This window comes from Hyperolius riggenbachi, chromosome 5 (assembly GCF_040937935.1).
Source record: "Hyperolius riggenbachi isolate aHypRig1 chromosome 5, aHypRig1.pri, whole genome shotgun sequence".
NCBI classification, from domain to species: Eukaryota; Metazoa; Chordata; class Amphibia; order Anura; family Hyperoliidae; genus Hyperolius; species Hyperolius riggenbachi.
The window spans coordinates 379,322,904-379,345,193 of NC_090650.1; the positions used below are offsets into that span (position 1 = coordinate 379,322,904).

Sequence of the window (22,290 nt, forward strand, 5' to 3'; positions counted from 1 at the left end):
AGAGGTTAAAAAGGAGTTCCAATGCCTTGAAGTTCTGGTGGAGATGGCCTGAAACCTGCAGCCTGACGGTAGCCGAGTTAAAAAGCGGTGGCCAATCTGGAGTAGTGGAGAAGTTTCAATGAGGGGAGGGCCAAACTAACACTGGCCATAGAGCTATCAATTTTGCAGCCTGATTGACCATCTGAGTTGATACTTTTAACAATCTGATAAAAATTAGTGCCGCAACAAGCATGCCCGATCGACTAATCGCACGACGAAATCAATATATGAATTTAGGATTTCAAAATTACTTCCTGAGTCACTACGGAATCATCCCTCCATTTGGAAGATTATTTTATGACACTGGTGGGAGTGGATGAATGGTAACGGCACTACCACCTTTGTGGATCCTTTGCCTCAGAAGAAGAAGGCTTAATGGGCGGAACGGCCGTCAGGCATTAAGTGCCCCCGCACCCATCAGGTTTGCGCCCTCCTATATGTTATAACGGCATAACAAAGTGTTTGTACATTACACCAATAATGTCCCAGCAGTGCCGGATCCTTGTCTCCTTTTCATATGAAATTATTTTATGTAGTTGTGTATTTAGCGATACAGTCATGCCAGAAGAGCCTGCTGGTTTTGTTGTGCTGCGCTACAGTAGTATATAGCTTGGGAAACACAAACGGTACGCTTTCAGTTTCAGGTCCACTTTATCTGCCCCCTTAGCTAGAGTTATAGAGGACCTGAACTCAGAACTTCCTCTCTGCTCTAAAAGATAAGCAACAGCATAATAACCTTGAGGCTACTTGCACACCAAGACGTTGCGTTAGGTGCCACGTTAATGTCGCATAACGTGCACCTAACACAATGTATGGTGCTGCAAGAGAGGACAGTAGAGTGAGCCGCGTTAGGCGGCTCTATCCGTATAAGGTCTCCCAGAGTGGCACTGATTGGTCGGCGGGACCACTTGATGCGGAGCGAGACACTCCGCATCACGTGGTCCCGCCGGCCAATCAGCTGCCGCCAGTGCAGTGAATATTAAGTAGCCATGTGCGCGGCTACTGTAGCTGGCTCTCCCCGCCTCCTCTTTGCCCCCCACTGAGCATGTGCAAACAGTCTAACGCGGCTATAGCCGCTCCAACGCCGTAGCATGCTGCACTTTGCAGAGAACGTGCAGCGTTACATGTAACGCAACGTGGGCTGTGTGAACAGCCCACTTGTGTTACATTGCTGTGCGTTGGGTGAGCGTCCCTGTGTGTAAGCAGCCTTGAAAGCAAAAAAAAAAAAAAGCAAAACATTTCTTTGTTACAGCTGATACTAATCCTGAAATACATCTGCAGTGTGTCTACTTCCTGTTTTCATGGATGTAGATATAGGGTTAGCATCCTGTGTTTACAAATTAGCTGCTCTAGTGGCAGAGGAGATTCCTGACCTGACACAGCTGAGAGATCAAATTACAGTGGTCATTAGTCACAGATGAGGGGGAATTAGAGAGGCTAAACTCTCTTATGTTTTCCTTCTGCCCTGTGCAAGAATTCAGGTCCACTTTCAAGACTACTCTGGCAGCAGGAATCTCTAAAGATGTCACTCACCTCAGACATTACTAGCAGACCACTCCAGGCATCTCTGTAGATGTCACTCGCCTCAGACATTACTAACAGAACACTCCAAGCATCTCTGTAGATGTCATCAGCCTCAGACATTACTGGCAGAACACTCCAGGTATCTCTCTAGATGTCATCAGCCTCAGACATTACTAGCAGAACACTCCAGGCATCTCTGTAGATGTCACTCACCTCAGACATTACTAACAGAACACTCCATGCATCTCTGTAGATGTCATCAGCCTCAGACATTACTAACAGAACACTCCAGGCATCTCTGTAGATATCATCAGCCTCAAACATTACTAACAGAACACTCCAGGCATCTCTGTAGATGTCATTCGCCTCAGACATTACTAACAGAACACTCCATGCATCTCTGTAGATGTCATCAGCCTCAGACATTACTAACAGAACACTCCAGGCATCTCTGTAGATATCATCAGCCTCAAACATTACTAACAGAACACTCCAGGCATCTCTGTAGATGCCATTCGCCTCAGACATTACTAACAGAACACTCCAGGCATCACTGTAGATGTCATCAGCCTCAGACATTACTAACAGAACACTCCAGGCATCTCTGTAGATGTCATTCGCCTCAGACATTACTAGCAGAACACTCTAGGCATCTCTGTAGATGTCATTCGCCTCAGACATTACTAGCAGAACACTCCAGGCATCTCTGTAGATGTCATCAGCCTCAGACATTACTAACAGAACACTCCATGCATCTCAGTAGATATCATTAGCCTCAGACATTACTAGCAGAACACTCCAGGCATCTCTGTAGATGTCATTAGCCTCAAACATTACTAACAGAACACTCCAGGCATCTCTGGAGATGTCATTAGCCTCAGACATTACTAGCAGAACACTCCAACCATCTCTGTAGATGTCATCAGCCTCAGACATTACCAACAGAACACTCCAGGCATCCCTGTAGATATCCTCAGCCTCAGATATTACTAGCAAAACACTCCAGCCTTCCAGAGTAATGTTTAGCGGACAATTATTGACAGCAGACTCCATTTTAACAACAAGACCAGCAAGCAGTATTCCTAATGCAATCCCTTGTCCATTTTCCAGCCTGTGGTATCTTAACTCAGCAAAACAGGCTCATTACCAGTTTCCAGTAACTGCAACCAAATTGTGTTGAATTTCTATTCGCTGGATGAAGAGTAAGCTGTCTGATATGTTATCTAAACAGCCTAACATAGAATTATTAACAAAGTCTGCACTTAGGAACTCTTTACTTGTTTTTACAACAAGTTTAGCAGAAAAACAAAACAAAAACCCAAACCTGTAATTATTATGTTACTTTCAGGGTTTCCACCTCATCCCTTTAAATACCGGCACATATGAATTATACAGGTTATGGGGCTGCTCACACATAATCAGTGCCTAAACTGCATCTAACTACCCACAAGGCATGTATAATTCATATGTGCTGGTATTTAAAGGGATGGGGGGGCAACCATAGTTACCTTGATTATCATGATTTGAGAATGTTTATCTGGCCCATATTTATTAAACATTGTCTGTCATTAGGTGGCATTTACAACACTCCCTCTGGGTAATATTGGACTATAGGGCGGCATGCGTAAGGTTAGTGACTATAACGAAGGTCTGAAAGTATCGCTCACCAGTGTTGAGGTGTGGAATGCCACGCAACTGTATTGCTTTAGTATTTTTTCATTAAAGGAAGTCAAGAATATCAGATACGAGATTGCACACTTGGAATATACTGCCTGCAACATTTTGTCGCCTCAAACTTTGTAACTGAAACGATTGGGATAGTACTCAAATTGTCTCCAAAAAAAAGAAAACATCTAGATGTCAAAAATGCTGGTGACAGCAACTGTAAAACCAATAAGTCACTAGCCTTTCAGTAATTCTCACTATGGTTCAATGTGACCCAAGCCAGGGTTCCAGAAGTTTGAAAACCCTGATTCACACCCTTTTTTTTTTACAGTGGAAAAAAGACCAATTTTTTTTTGCAAAAAGAAAGGGCACTGTAAAAAATAGCCAGACAAGCGACCGATATTGGGCATTTTGCCCGATCCATCTGGTGGTGTTGTGAAGATATCGTGCAGTTGGCCATGTGTGTACAATGTTGTTTCAACAACAGAATGTCCGCCATCTTTGTTTCCTTCAATATTTACACAAGTTGGACTTTTACAATAACGGTGTACCAAAAATGTAGTCGGAAAGAATTGCCATTTGTTTTGGTCGCCGGTAAAGTCATTGCCGCGACGTTGATTGCTTGTTCGGGTGAGTGTACAGACCTTAAAGTGGACCTGAACTCTTGCGCAGGACAGAAACACAGAGAAATGCACCCTGTATGTATTTAGTAAGTTTAGACTGTCTAATTCCCCCCTCATCTGTGTCTAACCACCACCGTAATTTGATCTCTCAGCTGTGTCAGCACAGGAATCTCCTCTACCACGGCAGAGCATCTAATTTGTAACGTAAAAGGGAAAGAGGCGCCCTGATATAATAAAAGCATCTAAAATCAGCTTAAAATCGAAAAGTGATATGAGGTAGCTTACCTCAATGACGAAACCTCTGTAGTTAATACAAGGGATTTTTATTTGCTAATAAAAATCCCTTGTATTAACTACAGAGGTTTCGTCATTGAGGTAAGCTACCTCATATCACTTTTCGATTTTAAGCTGATTTTAGATGCTTTTATTATATCAGGGCGCCTCTTTCCCTTTTACGTGCTAAGTATACCCCCGAACACATCCTGTCCGAGGGGAGGTGGCAGACCACCAGTGGAGTCCCCACAGTGGACTCTGTCCCCTTTTTTCCACTAAGAGAGCGACCATCCTTCCGGTTCTGGCTAGGACCACCCCGAGTGGAGTCGGGTTTATTGTCTCCACCTGCTTCCTGTGGTTGGTTGCCCCAAGCAACCTCCCCTTGTGAGTAGTGCTTTTAATTTATTTTCTTTTATTGTGGTCATTGACATATTGCACTACTGGGCTCCCGTTTTTTGTCTCCTGTGACTTTTTCTACAGGGTGTTCATCCACCCCTACTACAAAATTATCTAATTTGTAAATACAGGATGTTAACCCTATGTCTGCTTCCATGAAAGCAGGAAGTAGACACTGCAGATTTATTGCAAGATTTGTTTTGGCTGTAGCAAAGAAATGTTTTTTCTTTAAAGCTTATTATGCTATTGCATATCTTTTAGAGCAGAGAGAAAGCTCTGAGTTCAGGTCTGCTTTAAGACATCCATATCTGGCACAAAATTGAAACAGTAAGATCATTTTTATTAAAATTAAAGGATAACAAAGCTGATGTAGCGCTGACATGGAATAAATAATCAGTAAAACTGAGTGATCCTGTGATTTCAATGGATAGCTGTGTATTCTGCTCCGCTCTTGAGTGCATTACAAACTATGCAAACACCCTTCTGACAGGTTTAGTGCTAGCCAAATGTTTATGTATGTTTAATTGATATCTTGAAAGGCTTTTTTATTTATGTCCAGTTTGAGGCAGCGCAGATCTGCAGAGCATCAGATAAAAGGCGGCTTTATCAGCCAAAAATGCAAGGTCCACATCATCCATATGTTTACACAGGCAGACAGGAGGATGGTGGCTCTACTCAAGATTGGACTTCCTCTCCAGAATTCCGAACTGCTCATTACTGCAGGGAAGAGATAGGAAGCGATTTGGGCACAAGGTGTTAATTTCAGAAGAGAATAGGAATTCCTCATTTGAATAAACAAGTTCTCCTTCCTCTGGGGAGATGAGCATGTTGTGATTTCTTAAACATCTGCTTTGCAAACAATCTTCTCAGTTGAATCCATGGATGCCAACATGGCTTGGAATGAGATCCGGATGCAATTGGCAGACAGCAGGGAAGAGTCAATAGACACAAGGATCTCACATGCCTTTTATTCAATAAATATTATCCGCCAGGATTAAACCTACCACAGTGATGGTTCATATCCAATTACCGACCACGCTCATATTTGAATTTATGTGCTGTTAGAAAGACACAGGAAGCAGGAAAGGTGCGTGTATAAAGATTTCAGATGAGGTTTTACTGCACTGGACATTGAGGAAGAATAACATTTAATTTTGCACTTTAAACTTTTTTTTTTTACCAAGGGATGTTAAAGTTGACTGCTGACATTTAAGCAGTACTGTAGTAATACAGTAGAATCTCGTTGTAGTAAACTCTGACATAGTAAACCTCTGACTATAGTAAAATCAGTCCCCAGATCCTGACCATGTGCCCGTATGAATATACAACGTATGACCAATGACCAATCCTGATATAGTAAACTACTTGGTGCAGTTCCTTGAAGTTAATTATAAAGAGATTCGACTGTAGTGGCATAACCTTCTGCCTACCTAAAAATGTTACGCGGTACAGCAGTGGGTAAATCTTTTGTACAATCAACGTGGGACTTTACACAACACAGCCAATGACTACCAAAGTCCTAACCTAAAATCAAGAAAGCCAACCACCTTGTCCAAGTGTGACTTCAAACAGCACAGCCAATGACTACCAAAGTCCGAACCTACCACCAGAAAGCCCACCACCTTGTCCAAGTGTGACTTCAAACAGCACAGCCAATGACTACCAAAGTCCGAACCTACCACCAGAAAGCCCACCACCTTGTCCAAGTGTGACTTCAAACAGCACAGCCAATGACTACCAAAGTCCGAACCTACCACCAGAAAGCCCACCACCTTGTCCAAGTGTGACTTCAAACAGCACAGCCAATGACTACCAAAGTCCGAACCTACCACCAGAAAGCTCACCACCTGGTCAAAGTGTGACTTCAAACAGCACAGCCAATGACTATCAAAGTCCTATCCTGTCACCAAAAAGCCCACCACCTGGAGGGCAAAGTCTAAGGTGTCAGGATATATGTGTCTATAGGCTCCTGTGAGGTAAATCCAGGCCTGCTAAAGTGCCTGTTTAATATCATCAATAACAGAGGATCTCAACATTATTTTAGCATTTACCACTGTTTTAATGATATAAGACATGAACCCACTATTGTGGGTAATATGTTGGCACTTTATAAATACAATAAATAAATCAATATCACCTCAACTAGCTCTGGACACACTGTATACTAGTATTTTTATGAGCAATACTTTTGTATAAATGTTTCCTTTCTTAATTGACCAAAACACTAATTTAGGTTTGTTTATATAGGATTTATCACTTACTTCATCTCATATCTTACTATAATGGATAGACAGTGGGAAGATCACATACCCAGTGAGCCCAGCCGAAGTGCCCCCAGGGGAAGCCACATACTGAGATCCTCGGCTCTATGCTGTCTGTCTACTCAGCTCTCCAGCTAGGTCCCCGTGAATGAGACTGACATTTTAAAATGCTTGACTGACCACTCCATGAAAACACAGAGCAGCCCAAAGGCAATAGAATGGAATAGGACAGAATATGACTGAATGAAATTGCTTATCAATGCTGATACAGCTGGTTGAGCAGGACAAGAGTACTGAAGCATCACTTCAACTCCTACAACACAGGACCAGAACAGCCTATATTTAGCTGTAATATGCAAGGGTTGTCACGAGGCAACAGCCTGAATGATACCATGCCACAGTAGTATGCCAGCCCAGTCTTAATCTTCTTCCAACAATTCAGTAAATGCTGTGTACCCTGCAGTGTCCATGGTAAGTCATGTTCACAGAGTACACACTCCTTGCTGTCACAACTGCTCGGCCCTCTACTGTACACTGTAAGGTTTAGTATTAAACAGAAGCAAGGCCTTTTTTGCAAGTAAACTGAACCCAAAGCTTCAAGAACTGTCAGCACCTGCTATAAGCCAAGGTGGGGCAAGGTTAATTAGACTGGCTGGATAGTGAACTGGTTAAGGGCTCTGCCTCTGACATGGGAGACCATGGATCAAATCCTAGCTAGGGTCAGTACCCATTCAGTAAGGAATCCTTGGATAAAACTCCCTAATACTGCAGAGGCCTCTTGAAAGCGCCCTAGTGGCTGTAGCTCTCGAACACTTTGAGACCGGCAGGAGAAAAGCGCTATTCATTTATATATTAGGATTATTAAATATATATCCTGCTATAAGTGGATACACAAAGGTGAATTGGCGGCACTTGCTGCGCTTGAGGAAATGGTTACGCACGCCAGTGTAAACAGAAATTTGAGGCTGTGCAAAGTGCAAGCTGAAAATAGGCATAAAACCAAGACCAGAAATGCAAGTGCAGGTATTGCCGCAACTGCATCCCAGCCGTCAGGAGGCAATGTAAAAACCCTAAGAGCAGGAACTGGTGATGAACCACCTGCTAAAACCACGTTTAACCAGCAGCCATTCAAGAAAATTTCACCAGCAGTCTTCTAGCAGCAGTGTTAGTTCATGCATTCTAGGCTCAGCCATACGGCATATACCCTGCTATCAAAAGGGAAGGGAGAGGGTAAGCAGGAGGCTCCACACTCAAAGCAAAATAGTCCAGAGGTTTCTCCCATCCTCCTCAAACCCAATGATGCAGCGCAAGAACCCTCCAAATATAATCAACAAGAACTTGTCAAATATATCCACACAGCCACGCTCCCCTCTGTGCACGCTCCATGATACTGCGCAGACATAAGCCATACTTGCACCTATACCTACAGCACAGACAGTCCATGATGCAAGTGTCTGAGCTTATTGGCATCAGCCAAAAAAAATGCTTCTACAAACAAGCTCTGCAACGGAGTGCATACAAAAATCTAGCATAGCATTTGTGCCTCAACTGAGGCTTTGACTGCAGTGAAGGCGCTAGTTCCCAGTCACAGGATTTTTTATTTGAAGAATTACTCCAGCCCAATAAGATGAGCACTTCCTGTTTGCTTATGTGACAGGTGCACGTTAACGCCTGTCTAACACTGAATCATATGCACCTTTCCCCAGCTCTTTCTCCTGTGCAGTAAACACATCGCTCCAGTATAAGCAGCCATTAAATCTGGTATTATTTTCTAGAAATAAAAAAAAGATGAGACATTAGCATAATTTTACTAATATGGGACAATTAAGGACGGCTTCTTGCAAAAACAGCATATGTGCTAAATAAAAAGCAAATGATTTGGCCAAACATAATTGGAAAAACAGTTGGGTTTAAAAGTTGTCTTTCGCCTACAGAGAGCGTTGATTTTCCGGCTCCTGCCTGATAATCTGAAAACTTTATTACGCCTGTTGGGTTATTCTGAGTGCTTTCTGTGTTTTTATGTCTTTTACCAGAGCTTTTATATTATTATATATTACTAGCAAATAGCAATACAATGGCTTTTTTTAATCTTTTCATTTGTGTGAAGAAAAAAATGACAGAGAAGAGTGACTGTGGGCATTACAATGAAAGGCTGTGAAAGGCTGTGTCCAGGACATCCAGCATACAGAGACAGTCCTCACTATCAGTAAAACTGTGAGTAAAATGAGTTCAGAATGATAGAAAGCAGAAATATAGCTTCAAATGTGTGTAAATAATCATCACCTGCAGCTCTGTGTGTTCCTGTCTGTGTGTTTCTCTCTCTGCAACCATTTAAGTAAACAGTTTAAAGCCAGGGAGAAGTGTAACCTAGCTACATATTACAGCTCCCCCCGACACAAAAAATTGCTACATACAGCTTGGTAAATAAAGCTATTTTTTTTTCACTCAGGCTGTGCTGACAGACCTTGGAAAGGGCTTCTAGTGTTTTGCTGGCTAAAAGCTCTAAAGGAATGTGGGGTTTTACAGAGAAACTTTTTTTTTTTTGTTGATAGTTGTTCTTTAACAAAATTATTTGTTTGTTTCAAGCACCTGTTTGTCACTTTGCCAGTCCAAAGACCCCAAGGTGCTGCTTTTATCAAAGTAGAACTTTTTATCTGTTTATTATTGCTGTTGTCTCCAAGGCTACCTCTGCCAGAAGGAAAATCAATCATCTGGACCGGGTTTTTCCCAGATGAACACTATTGTTTGCCCCAAAATACTTTTTTTCGCCAGAAAGTGAGAGATCTTCTGTCTCCCCTCTCTTGTGTTCTACAGGCATGATCATGTGTGCTTGTCTGAATGAAAGGTGCATGCTGAGGGGTAGAGTCACAGGAAGCTCTGTATCTGAGCACCAGGCTGCCATCACAAGTCAGTAGGTAGCTTTACCCAAGGCTTATAGGAGACTAACAATACCCTCGATACAAACAGCATTATATAAGCGGACATGCATGAAATACGGATTATCATAACAGACATCACAGCCTGTGTCACACAGACACAGCCAGCAACATGACCAAGCTCGTGTCTGAAACCAAACTGATTAGAGGATATACCGTATATTAAAATTTTAAAGGGAACCTGAAGTGAGAGGGACATGGAGGCTGCAATATTTATTTTTACACTTTAAAATACCAGTTGCCTGGCAGCCCTACTGATCTCTTTGGCTGCAGTAGTGTCTGAATCGCACACACAAAACAAGCATGTGGCTAATCCAGTCAGATTTTTGTCAGAAACACCTGATCTGCTGCATGCTTGTTCAGGGTCTATGGGCTAAAAGTATTATAGGCAGAGGATCAGCAGGGTAGCCAGGCAACTGGTATTGCTTAAAAGGAAATAAATATACCAGTCTCCATATTCCTCTCACTTCAGTTGTCCTTTAAGTAAATCAAACAAAACAGTTAGCCTGGCTGTATTTTTGCCATTACCAACAAGAAGAAAGCTTGTCATGACCCCTCCCACATTCCTGCTCCTCACTGATTGGCTGAGGGCAGTTCAGTGGGCTGCTGAAATATGATCTATGCTGTGCTCACATGTGTTTGCAAAGCAAGCTGGCTATGACAGTGCAGATTCTAGGAGGAAAAAAAGTAAGGGAGGAAAAGACATCAGGATTTGGCTTCAGTCAGAGGGAATCAAGATGGAAAATGCCAGGAGCATAATTCAAAATTCTCTTTATTTACTATATAAAATTCACTGAAATCAAAATGTGGACAGTACAATACATCTGTTATATAAGTAGAGCAAGTAGTTATCTACTTATGTATGATTTTTTTCTGGAATAGCACAGCTGCCCCTGCTGCTTTAAAAGGGTCCTCTGTGAATGGCAGTGAGAACAAGACGTTACTGTGCACTTAGAAATCCCCCCATCAAAGCTTCCTAGTCCCTTCCTGCTGTATATATCAGTTAGAACGCTTAATGATCCAATACTCGGACTGTTATTGACAAAATACAAAAACAGCCTCTAATGCACTCTGCTCTCTCTCATCTTCTCTCCCTCCCTCCCTCTAAAAGGCAGAGATTGCCGATGACTGGATTATTTTTAGAGTTGATTAGAATCCTGATCGTTCTGCAGTTCAGTCCACCACGATTTGACAAAGGAAGTAAGATTCCGAGGAGAGAAGCATTAATTGTGCGGCCGCTGTTTCCAGCGAGAGAAGGAATTTAATACTCTCTCTCAGACAGAAGTCGTGATTCCAGCGATAGCAACTTTATTGGAGATACTGAGCTTATTATTGGACTGGATGACTCTATTATCTGTGTGTAAATTAGGACTGAATAAAAAAGAAAACAGTTTGAAGATAAGAATGGAACAAGAGCAGGGACAGTGATAGAGGAGATGATTTACCCTGCTGAGATCTATGTTTTTATTTCACAGACTAATATAGCAGTCTCCTCTGTCTCATCTGTTCCCAGTAACACCTGAGAAGGAAGACAAAGGCGCAGGAGAAACGGTTCGCTTGGTATTTGATCAGAGATGGTTATAAAATCTTTTGTCGGGTTCTTAGTTTTGTCTGTGTTGCCATTAAAGAGGGACCGTAGTGAAAATAACATAATGAATAAAATTGCTTATTTTTTACAATATTCACTTATACATTTTAGTCAGTGTTTGCCCATTGTAAAATCTTTCCTCTCCCTGATTTACATTCTGAAATGTATCACTGATGGTGACATCTTTAGTTCTCTGCCAGGTGATCTGTACGGAATGTTTGTTAAACTGAGATTTCTTGGCACAGAGGGAGATACTGCCTGATTGGCAGTTGCAAAAAGCTGTTATTTCCCACAGTGCAATGAGATTCACAGACAGCAAACTGTCAGGACCATGGTCATGACATCACACTATGGGAGGGGCTTTACCATATTAGCCATACAGAGCCCCCTGATGATCTATTTGAGAAAAGGTAGAGATTTCTTGCAGGAAAGAGTGTATCAGCTACTAATTAGGATAAAGTTCAATCCTAGATGAAAGTTTCTCTCTAAAGACATTCCTTTCCTTATGTATTATTATAACTTTGCATTTATGTAGTGCTGACATCTCCCGCAGTGCAGTCTGGAGTACTTATTGCGAACAACCCTACTGAAGCTCACCCTTGCCCTATGCTCCATCTCCTTCCCTCATCTACTGTATATATGACTATACCTACCATTAATTAACCTTACCTCTACACCCTTTGCCAACACCTGTAACCTGGAGTCTAAATTTAAAGTGGACCTGAACTCTTGCACAGGACAGAAGGAAAACATAGAGAGATGCACCCTGTATGTATTTAGAGAGTTTAGCCTGTCTAATCCACTCTCATCTGTGACTAATCATAAGTTTTAATTTGCTCTCTCAGCTAGCTGCCTTGGCAGAGAAGCTAATTTCTAAACACAGGATGTTAACAAGATGTCTGCTTCCATGAAAGCCGAAAGTAGAAACACTGCAGATTTATTGCAGGATTGGTATTAGCTATAACAAATGTTTTTCTTTAAATGTTATTATGCTGTTGCTTATGTCTTAGAGCAGTGAGGCAGTTCTGAGTTAAGGTCCTTTTTAACCCTTGCCCTACATGGTGCCAAACACTAGCTAGACCATCCCCCTAACCCTCTCCTAAGTATTTAGCCTAACCTCCACTGGCTTTCCCATGGTCTGTCTGCTGGTTTTGGTCCCTTTTCTTCTTTTAGTGGGGATGCCTCAGGAAGCAAGAGAACCTCAAACACGGAAAGCAGGGAAATCTTATCTTTCCCCGCTGCCCATTTAAAGAAAAGTATTTATAGTTGCCTGCACACCAAAGATTAAACTCAATTCCAGTGATGTCACCGAAAATGAAGAAGAATCTCCCCAATGGGTGAATATAAGGCAATAAAAACACAGATGTTCTAACTTTTCCCAACTACGTGAAAAATAAAATAACATAAATTGCCAGAGCTTTGCTTGTAATCATATACCCAATAAAATATATCTTTTATTTAACTACAGTTCTGAGCATGATATACTTTTACAGCTTTTCCAGGGATAGACACCCTATCAGCATTTTCAGGCAACTGGTTTCTGAGTTATGACTATTCTGAGGTGGTAAACATGTGTGAATAAATGGGGCCATACTTCCCTCACTGGCGAAACTCGCAGAAGTAGAGAAAAAGGGGCCATACACTGGCTGATTTCATTTTGTTGTGCAATTGATTAAATAATAGAATTGGATGAAAATGTTATTATTATTATTATGTATTAATATAGCGCTGACAACTTCCGCAGCTTCGTACAGAGTACCCGTATGTTGTCTTGTCAAGCGAGTCTAAATCCACGTTTTTAACTTTTATTAATGTTAAGCACTATAGCTAGTTCTAAAACGCTGCATCCCCGCAGCAAAACGAGGGGTTTATACACCCCAAATCCCCTGTGCAAAATCCACGACTTTCTTGGTCGTAGATTTTGCTGCCCATGGAGGCAGAGCTTTGAGCTGCAGCTCTGCCTCCATTCGTGTCAATCTGCCCGTGGATCTCCGCCTCTCCCCGCCCCTCTCAGTGAAGGAAGATTGAGAGGGGCGGGGAGAGGCGGCGATCAGCGGGGATTGACACGCGAAGAGGCAGAGCCACAGCCCTAAGCTCTGCCTCAAGCAGGAAGCGCTCCCCGGACTTAGCAGAGAGGATTTGGGAGGTATAAACCCCTCGTTTTGGCACGGGGATGCAGCGTTTTAGAACTAGCTATAGTGCTTAACATAAATAGAAGTTAAAAACGTGTATTTAGACTCGCTTCAGAGTCCCTTTAACTGTTTCTAGAGCCAATTTAGAGGGAAGCAAATTAACTTATCTGTATGTTTTGGTGGGAGGAAACCAGGATCAGGGCTGTGGCGTCAGTACAAAAATAATCCGACTCCTCAGTTTATGAAACCACTGACTCCGGGTACCCAAAGTTGCTCCGACTCTGACTCCTCAACTCTGATTCCTTAGTCTAATTTTTACAAAGGCTATGGATTTGGTTCAAAAATCATCTGACTCTCCAGTTTATTGAAACCACCGACTCCGACTCCAGGAGCAGTTACCCAAAATTTCTCCAACTACGACTCCACAGCCCTGAACCGGAGTGTCTGGAGGAATCCCACACTGGGAAAACATACAAACTCCCTGCAGATAGTGCCCTGGCTGCGATTTGAACCAGGGACCCTGTGCTGCAAGGCGAGATCGCTAACCTACGCCACCGTGCTGCCAACTTTATGTCCAATCAAATCATATTGGCCAATATTTGATAACATTTCTTTATAAAAGAATGATCGAGTAGGTCGGGTTATTTCAATCAATGGAACAAGAATCAAGTGTTTTCAATTATGTGTTCGATCAACCATTTATCGTTCTTTTTTTAATTGCATTTTCAGCAATTTAAGCTTTCCACCTTACAGGGTTGTTGTATGAATCGATTCGGACATACGTGTTTGAACACAAACATTTTAGTTTTTAAAAGGGTGCGGCAATTAGTCGAATTATTGCCAATTAACCAACTCAAGGGATTTTGCGACATGGAAGGAAACAGACCCCATGCAAATAATGTGCTATGCCAACTAGTGGCTGTTGTAAATGTCATAGCAAAATAGTTGACTAAAGTGTGGATAGTCACAGAATAGTACCTGCTGCAAGAATGTGTGGATAAGTTTGGTAAAAGATAAATTGCACCATAAGATCAGCAAGACTGGCCTCATTTAGCCTCTTGTGGATGTAGTATATGGCCTGTTTTTCCTGACAGGGTGTAGATTTTGGGTTGTGGTCTTGCTGCACGGTCCCCTCGCTCTCACTGTACGCAATGCTGCATGGGCATACATATGAATTGGCCGCCAGGAGACTTGGACGCAGGGTACAGCCAGTATGGTTTATCCTGCTCCCGGCGGCGTTAACTACTATTCCCCCTCCAGGTCCACGTGGATAGTGGGGAATAATGTAATTCGGATTCCAGCTACCGCTGGAAGGCGAATTACAGTATTTTAGAAGCAACTTCAGCTCCGTCTTCTGACGGCGCCAAAGTTACTGACTGTGCGCCGTTGTAGCCGTAATTCCTATTACGGCCTATGGTGGCGTTGGCTGCGCCCAAATCTCCTGCGCTGTAATAACAGCGCTCGCTGGATGGCTTCTGACCCTGTGATCACTGTGAGCCAATCACATTGATCATAGCACCATTTCTTTAGAAAAACAAGTCTCTGGTCCTTAAGGGGCCAGAGATGCCAGGTCCTCAAGTGGTTAAAAATGTGTCCTTCATCAGTTTTTGCCAAACTGAAACCTGCAAAGTAGGATTTGATTCTGTAATTAGTCAATCACTTTCTTGTGTAAGGTCACAGCCAAATCCAAGTAATCACGACTACAAGCAACAAAGTTAAATATGGATTTGTGGGTCAGTCTCCGGCGCTTCCATGCCCCAAATTTAGATTTTTCTAATCGCATTTTATTCACCCGTCTCATGGAAGAGAAAGCCCCTTTAATCAGCTTTGGAAACGGTGGCTGTTTGATGTCCTAATGAATCATTAAACACGTCTATCTTCATCCAGGAATATTGTCACCCATAAAACACGACCACGGAAAGATCAGTAATAAAAACTTCTGCACTTCATCATTTTTTACATCTGCTGCAAAACCTGTTCCAAAGATCCAGTAAACAAGGCCGTAAGTCCTGATATTAATAGAAATGGTCTGATGTAGATCTGCAAACGCTTTCTGGAAATGAACCGACTTTTTATTAATAAAAAAAGTTAGCTCTCTCCAAGGCTGGCGCTGAAAGCTCCCCAACAATTGGCAGCGATGAATCAATGAGTCAGAATATTGGTGGCAATGAGCTCTTTAGACTCCGACACAATTCAGATGCATGCATTACCCAAACATCCAATTACCGGCGTAGCTGGTGGTTATGTGTTCGCCGGAGTCGCTAGGATTCTGCACTTTTTAGGCAAATGATGGCTTGCGAGACTTAAAAAAAAAAAGAAAAAGCAGTTCTTGGAGAAGAAAAAAAAAAAGAAAAAAAATGAGCTCAAAAACAGAATGGCAATAAATGCCAAATCAATTTTCAACAGACGGTAAAGTCGTTTACGGTTTCAAATAAACAATGCGCCATTATTACAGTATATAGCAAGAAGAAAAAACATCTTTATGATATACAGCCAGGCTAAACAGGAAAAAAAACGGACATGCCGTAAAGAGAAAAAAACACTGAAAAGTCTGGCTGTGTGCTGATGGATCTTTTCTTCTGGGACCATCCGAAACTTATGTGCAAGTGTTTTGAAAATCTCACATGATGTAGCCATGTGTTAGAAATTACAGTCAGTTAAGTTCTCTACTAAGAAAAATATGTGGGTAATTTATGAAATGCACTCCGTGATGGAGATGTCTTAAGTAAAACCAGATTCTAAAAACAAATCCATTTTTGAAACATGAACTTTGAAAAAAGGAACGGTTCCAGGCACATCTGGCCAGCAGGAGCCTGGAAAAGGGTGGTCTGACCTGGTGCCAGGACATCTTCTAAAGGAAGATTATTATTGCTGGCCGATGTTGACTGATAACCGACTGTCCTTTTATGGAAACAGACTCCAATTGAGCCACAGGCGATACAGACGTGTTTTGTAGGCCAGCATCTGTTCCTTCCTATGACAGAGCCAACGCAGTCCGACCTGTACGGTTTCTGGATATGGTTTGAAGAGTTATTGTTTTATTATCATGCATTTATATAGTGCTGACATCTTCCACAGCACTTTACAAAGTACACTGAACAACAAGGCATGCCAGTAAGTGTTCCTCAGAGGAGCTCACAATCTAATCCCTACCATAGTCAGAGCCTAATGTCCTTATCAACGTCTAAGGCCAATGCTGGAAGTAAACTCAGCTGACATCCATATGTTTTTGGGATGTGGGAGGAAACTAGAGAGCCTGGGTGAAATCCATACAAACACGAGGAGAACAAACACGGTGAGAACATATAAATGTCAAGCAATGTCCAGGCCAAGGTTGGAACTGGGTATTCTAGCACTGAAAGGCTAGGGTGCTAAGCACTTGACCAATATTTGGGGCACAACTGGACACAAAGTAGGCAATGGAGGTCTACCAATACTTAGTCAGGCACAGTATTTGAGTGGCCAGCCCAGATCCACAATATAGACCAGTAGGACATCCCTTCTCCACCCCCAGCACTCTCTTACTACTGTCAAGTGCTAGGGAGACCTGCAGGTACAGCCGTCCACACGTTATTCTTCAGTTCCTCAGAGTGAGAACTTGGAGCACACACATAGAACCTCTTGGTCTTAAAAGGTACCTAAGGCGAAAAATGTTCTCAAAACTTAGATAATTTAGAAGAGGAAAGGTTCTGGATAGTCCAGAGGCCCCCCTATCCTTCTTACCTTCTGAACATATTCAACAAGCCTCGTCAAATATGTTTCGGCGACCGTGCTTTCCTCGGTGAACAAGCATGGCCACACTGCACCTGCACAAGTCCTGGCGTTTTCCTCAGTGCACAAGCACCGCAGTGCTACTGCTCCATTTCAGAGAGGACTCATGCAGGCACAATGGGGCCGTGCTCATACACAGGTGGGCTCAGTGGGGTCCAGAATGACACAGCAAGCCTCTGGATCATCCATAGGCTTCCCTCTACCCGGGTAAGTATTTAACTTGTTTTCTTTTTCTTCTTACGTTAGAACTGAGTAGCTCAGTAGCTATAACTGATAAACCAGACATAGATGCATTAACCTAAAAAGACCACCGGTATGGGCATAACTGAGCATAATATGGTCACATGATCATGCTCAAATGCAGGTTCAGTAAATCAGCAACCCTTTGATGAGAAAAACACACTATGTTTTATTGTTCCACTTGCTTTTAACCGTCGTACACATGTGGAAATAGTCAAATAATTAGGATCTGTGTGTGGCCACTTTCCTCAACATCTCATAGCTGAACAGTCCTGGGCCTGAGAAAAAGAAACCCTTTGCTCTCATGATACATTTGGTGCTTCCATATTCTGCAAGCTACACTCTCAGTTTATTAGCCCTTTGGAATCATTAGCTCACATTTGCGCTGTAACTGAGCAATTCTTATAATGGCTACTGTAATATAACACTAGGCATCAAAAACATACTTTGCCCTAAACTTCAGGCCTGGAACCCACTACAAATCGCTAGCGCCATCGCTAGCGTTCTTAAATAGCATTTTGTACGCGATTTCATGAGGATTTCAATTCTGATTGGTCCTTTCAAATAATTATAATTTTTTTACAGTGTGCAAATCTCTATGTGTAGCGATTCATGAGCGATTTGCCAGCGCTTCAATACTCTACATTGAAGCGCAAACGCTCCCAAAATGTGCAATTGTGATTTTGCTAGTGGCAATCGTTACTGTGGAATTTACATTTATTTACATTGGCAGAGTGTTTAGGGAAAGCGCTAGCAATTTAAATGCTCCCTAAACGCTCAAAACGGTGCTGTAGTGGGTTCCAGGCCTCAGACTGGGTTCCCACTTCTGCCGGATCACATGCAGGCAGCGGGAGCAGACAGTGTAAGTACTCGTTCGGATTGGTTCACTTGGTCTGGCTGGAGACCGGGGCAGATGCATTACTCCCATAGGCTATATGGGGGAACGCATCCGCTTGCCTGGGATTATCGCGGACTGCACAGAAGTGTGGGCCACTTACCACAACAGATCTCACGGATCCGTTGCACGTCGACAAGTGTGAACAGCTCCGATGTATAAAATAGGAGCCATGTACTTTCAGTTTTGCGATGAGCGGAGAATGGACAAAAAAAATGTACTCAACCAGAATAAATAGTATGAACCTATTCAGAACATACCAAACTTTGTTAACAGCACAAAGGATGGAACGATGAAAGGGTGTGTGTATATATATGTATATAGTGAAAAGATGTAAAGAGTATGTTATGATATGTAGTGTGAAAATTAGATATATGGAATTGTGTTTTTTGTGTAGAATTATCATAATATTGAACTGCATTGTACTTGGTTTATTTGTGTAATCTATAAACAGAAATCATTGAGTGTTTGTAGCACAAATATGACAGAATGATAATGAAAATAAAAGTATGAGACTCTTTTCTTTGCTACTAATATTCTGTATCTTAGCTGTATGATACAGACAATTCATTATATCATAAGTTTATTTTCACTTCAGTGTCACTGTAAAGAGACTCAGATATGAGTCTTCCTGCAGTTTTTTTTACTTACCCGGGGCTTCCTCCAGCCCCATAAGCATGGATGTGTCCTTCGCCGTCTTCATCAGCGCCGCCGTTCAGCCGCAATCTTCCCCGGTAAGTGGCTCAGTGACGTCAGCGGCGGACCTTCTGCGCAAGCGCACAAGACCCCAGCTGACGTCAGACTGAGCCGCGTAGCGGGAGTTGACTGCGGGTGAACGGAGGACTGCGGGAGGATGGGCTGGAGGAAGCCCCGGGTAAGTAAAAAACAGCAGGAAGACTCATCTCTGAGTCTCTTTAAAGAGGAACCCCAGTGACATAAAGTAGTATGTAGTAAATCATTCAGGGTAGCCACTTTTATTTGAATGATCCTGATTTAAAGCGGAACTGTAAATATAATTTAAGCATAGTGTTACACTTACCTGGGGCTTCTGCAAGCCCCCAGCAGCTGTCCTGTCCCGCACCGGCCCTGCCCGAGCCACTGTTCTTCCGCCGCCAGCTCCGTTCCTAGACTTCAAAGTCGACGCCAGCGCAGCCCTGCCAAGTGTATCCTTTCTTCGCGTTCCCCTCTGCAATAGCAAGGGACGCGAAGAAAGGATACGCGTGGCCAGAGCCGCGCAGGCGCAGTGGCCCGGCGACGAAACCGAAACTAGCTGGCGGTGGGAGAAAGGAGCCTCGGGCAGGACCGGCACGAGACAGGACGGCTGCTGGGGGCTTAGGGAAGCCCCAGGTAAGTGAAACAGTGTGCTTAAATTGTATTTACAGTTCCACTTTAAGCATCGGAAAAACATCCTCCTTCTATATCCTGCTGTACATTGGTATGTAGCCCAGTCCTCCCAGTGGTGTCACAGTATAGGCTGTATGTGGAATTCTGCTCCAAGACTTTGGAACTCCCAGTAAACAAACATTCCACGGAGATCACCTGACAGGCTAAACATGTTGCTACCTGTGATAAATTTCAGAATGTAAATGAGGGAGAGGAAAGATTTTGCAATGGGCAAACACTGACTGGATAATTTATAAATGAATATTGTAAAATATAAGTCATTTTTCTTCATTGTGTTATTTTTCACTACCGTTCCTCTTTAATGAATTGCAGTGCAACAAGGCGGGCCACAGGTGTCCTTACAAATTAGTTGACATGAATTGCACGGCGTCTATTACGGTATAAAATGTTATAAATAGCAATGTAGTAAATTGAACAATTTTAGCTGGAAAGACTGTTTTTATTTCATCATAATAAACATGAAAGATGGAGACTTGTCAAGGGAAAGCTGGTTTTCATTAATTCGGGGAGTACAATACGCTCATGAAAAATATTGTGAACACAATGGCTGACTGCAAACAAGAAACGCGCTCAATAGCTTGTTTTTCTGCTTGTACTTTGTTTTGTATTAGTGTTAGTCATTCGAGAACCGCTGTCCAAAAAGAGAAAGGATCCTTTTTGGAAATGCGTTTGAAAAATGTGATGCCTTAAAGTGAACCTGAGACGAAGGTTGATAAAAGATTTATACATTCCTGGGGCTTCCTCCAGCCCCCTCCAAGCAGATCTCTCCATCCAGTGGCGTAGCTAAGGAGCTGTGGGCCCCGATGCGAGTTTTACAATGGGGCCCCTAAGCACTCTATATATAGCAATTGATACGGCGCACCAAAACCTGCCAATGGTAACTACAGTGTCAGAGGTGCAAGAAGGGGGTTGGGAACAGTTTGTTAATGATTACCACTATGCAAAGGATCTATAGAAGTGATTATTACCAGCACAGGACCAATAGAGAACTAATACTGTAGTTGAGGGAGGGCCCTTCGGGGCCCCTCTGGCCCAAGGGCCCCGATGCGGTCGCTACCGCTGCACCCCCTATTGCTACGCCCCTGTCTCCATCGCTGCGGTCTAAAGCTTCCTAAGGGCCTGTTCACACCTATAATCGCAACTCCGGCGATTACCGCCCGCATTTCGCAGGTGCTTTGCATGCTAATCACGATTGCTATGCGCTAACCGCAAATCACTGGCAAAACGCTGCATGCAATGCGTTTGCGGTTAACGCTAACCGCAAACACGGCAGTGAGAACACTGCCATTTGCTACATGTAGCAACCGCTAGCGTTTTGACTTGAGCGGGAATCGCGCGATTCTCGCTCAAGTGCGAATGGGCCCTAAATCCTCCTGTAGCAGCCCCGTTCTCCGCGGCCAGTCGGCGCAGGTGCAGTGCGGCCAAAGAGCACGCCAGAGTAGGCGCGTGTGGCTAGGCCATGCATGCGCAGTATGCCCGACTGGCTACAGAGAACGGGGCTGATGCCGGACAATCTAGGAGGCTTAAGACTGCAGCAAGGGAGCGATCTGCACGGAGGGGGCTGAAGGAAGCCCCGGGTATTTGTAAAAATGTAATCAACTCTCGCCTCAGGTTCATTTTAAAGTGTACCAGAGACGTTCTAAAAGAAAGATTTGATACTTACCCGGAGCTTCCTCCAGCATGTGCAGAAGACCCCAAATGTTGCGACTGATTCAGTTACCAGGGTTGATTGCGGCTGAACGGAGGCACCCTGGAGGACGGCGAGGGACTCAGAGGTGCTTATGGGGCTGGAGGAAGGCCCGGTTAAGTATGAAATCTTTATTTTATAACGTCTCTGGTTTCCTTTAAGCTGGCCATACACTTATAGATTTTTACCCAATGTTCCAAAACAATCAATTCCTTTCCAAAAAGAATCAATTCAAAAGGAACGAATTCTTACCATACACTGTACATCAATGTCCAATAGATTTCAGAAGGGAATCTAAAACTGTCACATAGATGTTCAAGGAAAAAATAAAGCTTTCTTCAAGTATGCTAAACTCAAACCTGAACAAACGTACCAGCTAAATATGCTGGCCAAAGTCCACTACAGCTCTCTTACTCTCTCCACTGTAGCCGTCCAGTGGGCGGGTCAATCAGCTGTGAACATGTGGCACCCAGAGTCAGAACATCAACAGATTTCAGGTTTCGTTTCCCTGCATCCCTGCGCTACAGTAAGAAGAGTGTCCTATATGTGAGGAGGCAGATTTGTAGTTACTGGCAGGTATGTTTCGAGCAATTGCAACACCATGACCTGCTTACAGGAAATGACTCTGCTATGGTGATGTTAAGTCTGTACAGTTAAAGGCAAGAACAGCATGACATGTTCAGATCCTGAGAAAACACTTATATTTTACATACACTAATCAAGCTGATTGAGCATTTGTTTTGTCCAGCTCTAGTTGGGTTTTAATGAACAGCTCTCAAAGAGATGAGAAATCAGCTACAAACACTGAGCTCAGGTAACACAAGGGCAGCTTTATTGCCGTCTTTCCAACCTAACA

General features: G+C 43.1%; 1 protein-coding gene across 8 annotated transcripts in view; it reads right to left on the bottom strand.

Annotated features, from left to right (window-relative positions):
* Positions 1 to 22,290, bottom strand: part of RUNX1T1 (RUNX1 partner transcriptional co-repressor 1) — a 205,417-nt gene that overhangs the window by 103,508 nt on the left and 79,619 nt on the right. Inside the window, exon 1 of one of the 8 annotated variants that reach the window (XM_068237638.1) lies at positions 1,573 to 1,664. The exons of the other annotated variants lie outside the window; for them this stretch is intronic. The gene's annotated coding sequence lies outside the window, so the exon portion shown is untranslated. Of the gene's footprint in view, positions 1 to 1,572; positions 1,665 to 22,290 lie in introns of those variants that run through there. 8 annotated transcript variants of the gene reach the window in all.